The sequence below is a fragment of the Vanessa tameamea genome, chromosome 3, assembly GCF_037043105.1.
Source record: "Vanessa tameamea isolate UH-Manoa-2023 chromosome 3, ilVanTame1 primary haplotype, whole genome shotgun sequence".
Taxonomy (NCBI): Eukaryota; Metazoa; Arthropoda; class Insecta; order Lepidoptera; family Nymphalidae; genus Vanessa; species Vanessa tameamea.
In genome coordinates, this window is record NC_087311.1 from 9,676,743 (window position 1) to 9,689,305 (window position 12,563).

The 12,563-nt window shown below is 31.0% G+C and overlaps 1 protein-coding gene across 3 annotated transcripts in view; it reads left to right on the forward strand.

Moving 5' to 3' along the window:
* The window catches only part of LOC113397410 (calnexin), a 372,199-nt gene that overhangs the window by 3,962 nt on the left and 355,674 nt on the right, over nucleotides 1–12,563 (forward strand). The gene's annotated exons all lie outside the window — the stretch shown is intronic.

A 12,563-nucleotide genomic window follows, 5' to 3' on the forward strand; every position in this document is an offset into this window, starting at 1 on the left:
TGAAATTTTAATTCTGACCTTACAGAACAATCGTTTATCTTTACATTGCGGTAAATTGAACTTCTGACCCGCGTTGCCCTACGTTACCATATTTCTCCAACTAAAACACTGGAATCAAACGTTTACGCTGGAGTTTCACATAATTTACTTATCGACTGACGTAGTTTCGACATCAAAGACAAAAGGAATTACTTACATAATAATATAAGTATATACAAATGATTAACAAATATTTAGTTTTTTGTTTTTTTATAAACATTGAATAAATTCATTGATATCCCAAATGAAATCAAATATTTGTTTGAACCTTATAGTAATTATTTATGTGTACCTCTTAACTTTATAACGTTTTCACTTTTATTTTGTATGTTTATTAATATTAAAACGAGATAATTTGTTTTTTGTATTTTTTTTCAATGGGCTACATTATTCCTGACTAGTATGTGAATTATATTTATATCATAACATTTTCTTTATTAATAAATTGCATCCGTTCGAAACCGGGGCGGGGATGTCTTTCGCTAGTAAAGAATAAAATGAAAATCACATCGTATTGTAATATTAATATCGCAATAAAAAGTATGTCGTTAATTTTACGTCAAGGAACTCCCTCGTAATTTTAAACTAAGACTGAAAAAGTTTTTAGCTGCTTGGAGACAAACAGCTCAAACACCTAATACTTTAAAGCCTCGATTCGTTTTAGTTAATTACTCCCTTATTTTTACCTCCCTTTAACTTTCGAGCCTGAGTGAAATCGCTACGGTAATTTGGTTTCCTTATCAAGAATATGACAGAAAGTAACGCACCGCGTTTCTATAGACAAGGAGTTTACCTTTTTAACGCAAGTAATAATTACTTATGCAGATGACGGCACTTTATGCCTTCGGTCGTCACGAGGTTATTAGCTTGTGTTTTCGGCCTTTGCACTAAAATGTTGGGTCAATATAAATTTACCTGTTAGATTTAAGTTGCTATTTCGCGTTGAGAGTTACGCGCTCGTTACGGCAATATCGTCGGCCCCTTCTGCTCCGTCATAATGAAAGTTGCCTTCCCTGTAACTAATAAAAATAAATGCTAAAGGCAGCCGGGCTTCACGGGAACGCTCTGAAACGTTATGTGTGTTGCTGATAATTGTCCAGATTTTCTTATGTATTCGCCGTGAGTACGGTTTCGTCTTCGATATCGTTTGACGAAAGTTGATAATATAGACTTACATTGAACTTACTTTAAAAAATATTTCTCGAGTTTGTAAGTTATATTATAATATGTAATAACGATATATAAAAAAATATTTTCAATTCAATTCGGTCGGGCAAATCTGACCTGATGGTAAGTGGACACTACTCATAGCGCCGTCCCTTGTGTCTATAGTTACACTGGCTCACTCTCATTCACCCTATATGTCATAAATTATTGTATTATATGTTCTAAATATATTTATTAAATGAAAGTGATCTTATTAGACTATTAATATGTACTTGAATAACATTACTATCGTAGTCTACTATTAAAATTTTAATGATTTATATAATACCTAAGTTTTACTTTTGTTTTGTGTTATCTGTGTGATCCATAATATATTACTGTATAGCTCTCGTGTTTGCCCTAATCTTTAAACTCGAAATAATTTATTCATATTGAATGGAATGAAATACTGACTCGTGACTGAATTTCCGTGTAGGGTCATGAAAAATAATTTAAAATCACGCGTTTCTCTTACAAATTTAAATGAATTCGGAAAATAAAATATTACAATCTATAATGATTCATAAGTTGTTAATTAATTATGATTTATATCAAAATGTTACATAAAATGATTAATTTTCAAGCAACGTTTTGTTGATTGTTTTCAGAACAAGAATGTTGGGTACGTTCTTAACATACTTATATATGTAGGTATGTATATATTTTCTTTTATTATCTATGATATAATATCTTGTCTCATGGCTCTGCAAATTCATCCTCTATACAGCCGAGGTTTGAGCGATAGCAAAGGCAGATTCCCAACGTCCCGACGTACTCATTGTTCCTCGCAAACAATGACCGATCCGGTCACTCATGGCCACATATAAGCCACGTAATTTTACAAACTCTCAAACAAATTACATTCTTAACTCGATGCGATAAGGTGTTATTTTGTGTGATTGATTTTAATTGGGGAATTTTAGGGTCGCGTCGTACTGTACTAAGCGAGTTACTCGATTGCCGAAATATGCGAGAGGCCTTTATTTTGAATCATCCATTGAAGTTTCTGTTTCGATTTGTTTTGCGAATGTGCTTTTAATAATATAATCCGTGTAAACATTTTAAGTTACAGTGTTCTCCATATTACTATTAATTTATCTAGCTCGTTTGGTTTAAGTGCTGAACGATTTTAGGGTTGTCTATTTAAAATGATTATTCTCTTGAGATTTTGAGAATAAAATTGTTGATTTTTATTATTAAATACAATCGTCCTAACGTTAGATGCCTTGTATTGTGATACTTGGTGCCATATTCTGGTATTAGATCATAAACTGTACCAACAAATATTAATAAATTGTTTTGTCATTTTCTTATTTCGTTGGTAAGTGAGTTAGTGTAATTAAAGTCACTTTGTTTTGATGATGATATTAAGAATACTTTGAATTTCCTACTTTCTCTGCGTTGTCTATGGGCGAACTTGTCTTCCAACCCTAATGTTAATCCAATAACAATTATTGTCGGTTCAAAAAAAACCGAATTTAAATTAAAAATATTATTTTAATTAAAGTGTGGATACTGAGGCGTCGATCTTTCTCCAATCAACTGCAAACGAGCTATTTGCAATGCTCACCTTAAAATGTAAAAAACCGCTGACGTAGGCATTTCCGAAGAATTGCGCCAAAAGAGAGCCCCGTTGTCTTTTTACTTCAGACTAAATTGCAGAATTTAAATTCTAACCTCAATTCCTTATATGTGGACGGAACAGAAGACTTAAATGTATTTTAAGGTACTTAAACTCATATAACATTTTTTCTTCTTTATTTTTCTTGTTCCGGAAAAAAATACTGATTAGTTATTGGGGCTGTACATACACTACATCTGTTGAATATGACCGTCTTAAGAAATAAGAATGAATGAACATTAAAAAAATACATCAAATAAAATTAATTAATTACATACGATTGATTTGAAAACATTTTTATAATATTTTGTTTGAACAATCACTAAATTGTTTCGATTTTTTATTATATGTGGTTTATTTACTTAAATTGTTGTTTTAATATATCAAAAATCTCGTTTGAATCTATCACACAAAACAAACATTTATGGTTTGACTGTCAGTCATATTTAAACAAGTTCTAAATTATAGAAATACTACCGATAAATCAATTATGTCAAAGAACTACAAGTTAGCAAGTACTTATACGAGTATAACAACTAGAATTTCAGGCACTTTATCTAATATATACTTTATTTATTGGTCGAAAACATAAAAACGTCCCGCCACATAAGGGGATAGGGACTAAACTGGCAACTATTTTACCAGAATACCCCCTAAAAACCGGCGATGCATCATCTTTGCATCATCGAAGGTCGCCACGGAATCGTTTGCGCATGTCACCATGACATCTCAATCTAGATGAAGCCTGTGAATTTTCATAAATAGTATTCAGAAGTAGAAATTATCTTCATTTAAATACGCCTTTATATAAATTGCTTTCGCGTATAATAAGATTGCTTGTTCTTTAATATATTTTTCAATTTAGCTGTTCATAAAACCTTCAGGGAGGATCTCAGGTGAAGGTCGTGAAAATAATACATCATTTAATTCCTCTTTATACATATAATTTAATTTCGTGTAACTTAAGAACCATCGTTATACGCATTTTTCACGAATTGATTTTGTATTATAATAACACTTTTACCCTCATTAGGCTCGGCTCGTTGCTTTTTATGACAGACTTTTCTACCTTATTTGCCGTTTTTCTAATGAACGAATTTTATAAGGGACACAAATTAAAAGAAAAAAAAATTACAAACTTTTTTTTAGGCTGTCAACGCTTTTAGAATGAGAAGTGGATTTCGTTCGCTTAATTAGTTTTGCAAAAGGACGGTTACCTTTACCCAATTAAGTTTGTTTGTTTGACTGTACTTTGTCCAAATAAAAAAAAAAGTAATTGTATTTGAATCTAAGTAGGTCATGGTGAACGTTGGGATATCTTCTAATATTGCTCAAGTTTTATTTAGGTGAAAGTAGTAGTACAGATAGTATTCTGTAACGAGAAACTCGCATCTCAGCGCAGAACACGATTGTAATAGGTGACAATGACCATAATAATTGTAAAATTTAAAGGATACTCGTACCAAAATTTCACTAGTGTATACGAAGCGAATTCTTACAGAATCGCACTGCAGTTATCTAATTATACTGATAGCGCTTAATCCTTATTTAACACACATTTTAGACTTAATTTATAAACAACATTAGTATAATACCCCGAGATATTATAGCGATGTTGTTTGTAAATTAAATTTATTACTTTTGAATATAGGCATTTTTTTAAATATCTCAAACTAATGTTTTTCCTTAGGTTTTATATTTGAAACTTGTCGTAGAATTTGACATCATAATTCAATCAAATCAAAATAGTCTTAATTGTACACCAATTAACACACATAAGTCATTCAAGAAAGATGCACAAGAGGCGGATTTATTGGTAAATTATAATTTACATGGTTTTATTCGTTTATTTGTTTATTTTCCCTGAATTGGTAATTATAACTTCATTTTCTCAACGACACATCAAACTAGGTAGAAATTCGAAATCTAACCTCTAATTTACGAATGTTCGTAACCCTTACGACAATTTCGTAAGGGCATCCGTAATAATATTCGTAAAGTTCACTTTTATTTTTAAATTTCTAATTACAAAATCTTACAGATCCTGTAGTTGGGCAAATTATATTCTTTTTTCACGGAAATGAATCAACTTTACTTCCTGAAGAGGCGACTTTTATTGTTTTATATCTACTGGAATATTTCGATTCGCTTGCCTTTCTTTGAGTTAAAGTATGAATAAAATCAAACATTTAAGATGTTCTTCTCATCCGAATACGTTGTAACTCAATTTCCTTTTAAAATATAATATGGCTAAATATATTTGCGTTGTTGGTTGTTATTCACAAAGTCACAACTCGGTTAGTTTAGTTTGTATGTTAGTAATTTATAGTGTAACGACTGCATGATGTCGAAGAAATACGACTCCGTCTGAAAACAACACGAACTATTGAAATCTGAGACTTGGTCCATAAAGGCGTGGGCACATCTTTACGACGGCACTTGCATAACAGATAGTATCTATCTAGATGACAAATCATCCGAACTTACTATATAGATAAGGTACTTTTATAAAGTATTTTCATTCTTCAAATATAGCTAGTCCTTTAATAAAAATTCAAAAAGATATTCAATTCGCTGGAAAATAAAATTGTTCATTTCCGTCTTGTGTACAATCGAAGTTATTAGAAATAGAACTATTATGCGTGCATGCACCAAAGCTGTGACTTTCGGAGATTGTGATTCGACAGATACGTCAATTAGTTTAATGGTGGACAATAAAGCAGTTACGCTAATAGCTGCGGCTTAAAGCACTTAGACGGTGATGCAGCAGTGAACAGATATGTAACATTTAGCTCGTAAATACACGTGAAAAAAAAAGAAATTATTAAAATTGAATTTGTCTTCTTAGAAGAATCCATTAGTTCTTAAAATTTAAGATATTATTTTTAGTAATGATTCAGTAATAAATATATATTTTATTGAAGTATGATCTTACGACCACTTTTAAATCATATCTATGACTAAAGTTAATGAAAGGCTTTGGTTTCGAATGTATATTATATTAAGAAGTAACAGCCATTTACTTATTTTGACTGACAAAATTATATAAATCTAATATATACTGTATTTTATAGATGTTTAAAAACATAATCATAATATTATAGTTGTGCGTTTAACTAGAGTTGTCTGATCAATGAGTCAGAGAATCAGTTAGCTTAATGGATGTGGCTTCCAGCACGGACGTAGCACTGCTGCAGGGAACAGATACGCATGCTTATGACCGTAAATGAGTAATATTATATGTATGTCGATCGGAAAATTAACACAAATAAAACAAAATATTTCTAAAAAACTTATTTTAAGATTATAAGCACCCAAATTTTATTTACTTCTGACACTAATTAAAAATTTATTGGTGTATTTCAAAAGCAAAATTCTCATCAATTTCTGACTAACATTTCATTGATTGTTTATTAGACAAATTAAGAGCGCAGTATATAAATATATATTTAGACTAGGCGTAGACTAAATATTACAAAATATTCTTGTTTACAATGTCAGTGGCTTTTTTTTACTTCAATTGAAAAAAAAAAACGATTGTGTCGATCGTAAATACTAACTTTATCTAACCTACTAACTAATAAATTCCTTTAACAAAAATTGGCTACTCGTTACCTTAATGCTTCCCTCATCTCTATAATATCATATAAATATCATATAAATATTCAAAATAATTGACCGAGAGATTTATTTAACGTTTTCACACGTAATCTTTCTTAAATTGAATTAAAATGTTTCATTATTTTACCTTCGTGTTCATTTCTAGCCCAATTATTTTTTATCTATTAAAATCACTTTTAAGGCCGACTGTACTTTCGTTTCAAGATTTATACACAGCACTTAAAATTAATCACGTTACGTTTAATTTCTTACAATGTGCTTGTTAGTAGACGAAGAGAATCTGTAATTTATTTCTCCAGTGACGTCTTCATTTGTGGTCACATTGATGCCTCGAGTGCTTGTGTTACCTGCTCATTATATTATTTAATTTGAAAATTTGTGGTAGTCTTTATAACGGTTACATCCTCTTTCATCTTTCTTTTTTGTGAAATTCTCATCATTATACGGACATACTATTATTTTTTATTTATATCTGTAACCTATAATATTCTGTTCAACATATATAGATACTAGCTGTTACCCGCGGCTTTGCTCGCGTAGAATAAGAATGTATTTACAAATTAATTTAAAATAATACGTTAATATAAGACCTCTTTGTATACCACATTGGTGTGTATTTCAGCCCTTAGGGAAGAATATATAAAAAAATGCTTATCGTAAAATATCTAAAAACGCTTAAATGCGAATCAACTCATTTTTAATCGGTAGCCCAAAAATAAAATTTCTAGCTTCTAACTTCAAAAATGACAGATTTCCAGACTAACATGTATACGGAATGTTAACCCAAATTCCCTCCTTAGGCGTAAAATATCCAGAAACGTTTAAATACGTATCAAATAATTTTAATCGGTAGCCCAAAAATAAAATTTCATGCTTCTAACTTTAAAAATGACAGACTTCCAAACTAACCTGTATATGAAATGTTAACCCCTGTTTCCCCCTTAGGTGTAAAATTCTATAGAAACTTTCAACCCTTATTTCAACCCCGTAGGGGTAGAATATGCAGAAATAATTAATTAAGTATCTACTCCTTTTTAATCAATATCCCAAAAATAAAGTGTCTTGTTTCTAACTTAAAAAATTACGGACTTCCATAGAAAGGTTCAACCCCTATTTCATCCCTTTAGGGGTAGAATTTCCAAAATTAGTGAGTGTCATGATATTTTAGTTTATAAGTGTACAGCCTAAAATAAAAGTTTTATGCTTCTAGTTCTAAAAATTACAATACTTTTAACAACTTACAACCTTTCATACCCCTTTTCAACCCTTTACAGCATTTTTTTTTCTAAACAAAAAGCCTATGTCCTTTCTCAGGCTTTAGACTATTTGTGTACCAAATTTCATTTAAATCGGTTCAGTAGTTTTGGCGTGAAAGCGAGACAGACAGACAGACAGAGTTACTTTCGCATTTATAATATTAAGTATGGATTAGGTGAGTCACAGATTAATATTGAAAAAAAAATCCAACAGAGCAGACTTTCTTTCTTTTGTATGAAAATACATTCAAGACTAAGCGCAATGTACGAAATACACAACGCACGGGCAATTGTTTTTTAGATTTTATTTATTTATTTTTAATCGAATTCGAAACTTAAATCAACGACGATTAAGAATCAAAATGGTCATATCTATTTGTTTTTATTGGATCATTAGCAGCGCTTTCCTAACATTAGACTTGTAACAAGTTTTTCGTACTACTTAACTAAAAAATACTTAAAAAATAATTCGCAATTTTTATAAAAAATAAAGAATGGTAGATATAATAGAATCAGGTTTAACGTTTGATTTTTAAATCTGAATTGGCGCTTGACAATTTTCTTAAGTCACAGATACTCAAATGTATTATCAAATGTAAATCTTAATGTTAAAAGGAATAGTTTTTTTCTCCTTGAACGAATCGAAGACTAATGCCGGTAGTAAAACGCTAATGGGCTACCGTTTAGGATTCCTTTACGATGTTTCCTGCTGCCTTTTGTTCACTAGCAACAAAAAAAATCCTTTTTAACTATTTACTTACCATTTATTTGTCTTGGTTATGCAATTATCCTTAAAGTCAAAACTTTTATTTTGTATAGAACTTATTTTCGCCTCCATGATATTATAGAAGGGATTTTTGGTTTGCTGCTGACCCGCCTCGCCGAAGAAGACCGGGGAGAAGGCGTCTTCGCTATGGAAATCTTCTCCTCCTGCCATAAATGTCGCCAAGGCTAGGAGTCTCTGTACTCTGAGAAAGCCCTAGGAATTGGAGGCCCGCAGAGCTACCGTCGGGACGTCCCCCGAAAAGACGCAGTGGGTACCGCTGGTTTTTAGTGGGTTTTTGGAGCCTTCAGCGCCGGCGAGCCCCACGTACCCCTCTCCCCCCAACAAAATGCGGGGGAAACGCGGAATACGTTATTCCAGAGAAATAAAAGAGGGATTTTTGGTATAAAAAGATAGTCGTAACTTCAAAAAATTCGGTTCGGCTTAGCCATTAAAGCGTAACAGACAGAGCTAGATTAGTTACTTCTACTAATTGATTTAAAAATATCTTCGACGTGAAAAGAATTCATGAAACAAATTTAACGCGGCTATTATTTGATTATACATTTTCACGAAACTTTATTCGACACTAGTTGTAGACTGTTCTGACTGCTTCGCTCGCGTTTTAGAGGATTAGTCATGTGATCGGCAAAAAAAGCCTATATCCCTGCTTAGGGTTCTCAAGTTTGCTTCATACGAAATTTCATCAAATTCGGTTCATTGGTTTGGTAGTGAAAGAGCGACAGACAGACAGACAGAGTTACTTTCACATTGATAATATTAGTATAGATTTTAAACAAGTGTATTTTATTTCCAGATAGGCATTATCCTATATTAGATTATATGAGAAGAGTTACTTTAAAAGTGGCTCAACAACTTTATAATTTACTGATTATTATCATCTGTCTTTGATTTAGGAAATAAAATGTCAACGTTATATAGAAATTAATATATTTTGTTCTAATTACTTTGTTGCTAGATAAATATAATCATGTTATTTTCAATTAATCAATTGTTAAAAACTAATTGATTTTAAAATAAATCTAAAACCCTATTAACTATTATAATGTTACAAATTCAGATTTTAAAAGATGTAAATACCAGAATAACGACGATGACTTAGGATCGACTAAATGAAGTAATTGTTAACTTTAACAAAGGTTTGAAGCAAAATACTACATATATATTAAAAGTAAACATTACTCATCTTATTGCTTGTAAAATATTATGTATACGCTCATGTAAAGACTCTATTAATAATAAAACGATTAAATCAACGAAATCCGTCCGGTAATTCAATGAAATTCATACATTTTACTACCCATTAAATATTACAAGGGTATTACTATCGATTCTCTTACAATATTCAACTCGGAATTCCGATATTAAATGGTTAATAATTAAGTAATAACCGGTCCGATGTTGACCGTTCCGTTTGTTTGTTTTACAACGAACGATGAAATAAAACAATTAAAATTATCGCAGCGGCGGGATTTAGCGATGCGTGTAGTGCGATCGGCGAATTATTAGCGGTTTTTAATCCGCTGCGTTTAAAATTCGCGGTACGTAACCGCACTACATTTAAACAGAAAATGTTATCACCTGTACACGGGTCCAAGTATAGCGTCATAGCGGAATTCGTGAAGAAAGAAAAAAAATCAATATTTTTAAATATTTTCATTTATAAACACCATGTACATATTGCATAAATAAGTTATAGGTTAATTTTCCCCAATCCGTAAATCAAATTCAATACAGATCCAGGATATTATCTAGTACTTAAAGTTTCATAAACACAGACGCAATTATTTCAAATATGTTTGAAGAAAACTACAAATAAAAAATGAAATTGTCCGAAGGATGCCGATTACTAAAATAGAATATAAATTTCAAAAAGGAAAGTATTATATAGACATTTTTTAAACAACCTCTATATATTTTAACTGATCATATTGACATCAATTGAAATATAGAAACCTATGTTATATATAGTATAATTCAAAGTATAGTATTATGAGTTCAGTCACGGCGCAGTCGCCGTGCCTTGTGAAATATGATATAATAGTTCATACATTACAACTACACGGTATTTTCACTGTGCCGTGACTGTAATGACATAAAAAGGCACAAATGTTGACACGATTAGAAATACTTTACGTAAAATTAGAATCTTCGCACATACAAATTATGAATATTGAAACTAGTGCAAAATATTTCCGACTATAGAATACCTATCGGATACTGAATCTTTTCTCGGAATAAAAAAATAATTAAATAACATATTGTTGGACAAAAATTATTATTGGTAATGAGTTAATAATTAATTACAAATTATTAAAAATTTTTACTAAGAAAGAGATCGGTGCGGGTTTATCATAGACATTATATAATGTACCAAAATAACAATCAAAATATTCTTTATTCAAATAGGCTCATAAAAGCACTTCTGTATCTTCGCGTTACAGTGTTACCGGTTCGCAAAATAGCTTCTACCGAGAAGAATTGGCAAAAAACTCAGAAGTTAGACTTTTCCACCATTTGAATTACAGAGTACAGTACAAATCAAAATTAATATAATCTTGTATTGAGGAATATGCCTCATTTATCAATGTATTTTTTTCAGCTTAAATTTTTACCTGTCTTAATTATGTGTGTATTTGTTATCCACGATGACAGCCTTATCGGTTCAAGTTGATAACTTGAACGGGTAATAATGTTCATTTATAAATAGGCTTTTCAGGGCAGTCGAGAGAATGATACTTAATACAGCCGCATTGTTTGTGGATTTAATGTTATTACGGAATGGTTCGCGTTAATTCATTTAAAATGCGGATAACAAACACGTGCTGTAACGCTTGTCACGTATTTTTTATATCATACGATATATCAAAACATATATTTTAAATCTTTATCGGTGAATTACTTAAATTAAAACTTCTTTGAGTGAGTTTCGAAATTAAACGAGTCTGACTCGTAATGTTATTTTACTCACTCAAAATAAAGTTGTTTAATCAGGAGAAAATCGTTACAAGTATAGCATCAGCTAGCAAAACTATAAATCGTTTAAAAAAGTTTTATATTTATGAAAATTAGTTTTAAGAAAGCAATGTAGTTACACAAATACTAGTTCGAATGATGGTACTCCTGATCCGAGACAGTTCAGTGGGGAGGACTAGTGTATCTATGAAGGATAAAAGAGGTAGGGGTTGAAATGCATGTTTTAAATTATCTGGACGTGTTAAATTTGTATATTATATAACTCTCGTGCTGTTCAATGAAAAAAAACCGTGATAATACCTACATGTTTCGTTTAAGATTCTGCTACATGTGCATGTATGTATCCAATATCCACCAACCGGCATTTAATCACATATATTAATCGTTATCAAAAATATTGTTTTAATATCATGTCTTTAAATCAAAAAATTACCAAATGATTAGTATTTTAATGCTGTAGGAAGACACATAGCTATGTTAATTTACTTTAACTAAAGCATTCTGTACAGTTATGAAATCGTAGTGCTTTGTCTTTGCCAGACAGTATCTATCTGCATCTGCTACAGATTAAAAATGTATTGTTAAAATAAAAAATAAAAAAACGAATTTATTACAATTAAGTAACATCTACATGTCATAAAGCAACAATACAAGATAATTAAGTGATTACACAGGACAAAATCACTTTTCCCACATAAAGGCTCACCCACACTGTCCCACACAAAATAAATCAAGCGCTTTTTGTTTCAATACTTTTTGTTATTTAATTATCTGTGACTCGGCCGATTCCTGTAAATTGGTGCGTGGGTTACCCACAAAATGTGACAAAAAAAAGAATTATACTTTAAATCCTTTACTTTAAAGATGTTATTTGAATGGCAAATATTTGGGTTGAGCGAGGCTAGGCGATAACATCTCTTTACTTTTTTTCGATATTTTTCGATGGAGCGCTTTAATTGCCAGTCCTTTTTCATACATTTAATGCTTCGATGTTATATTAACGGGTCATTGATATTTTTTTAAAACCTTTTACCTTTGTTATGACACATAAAACCTTGTA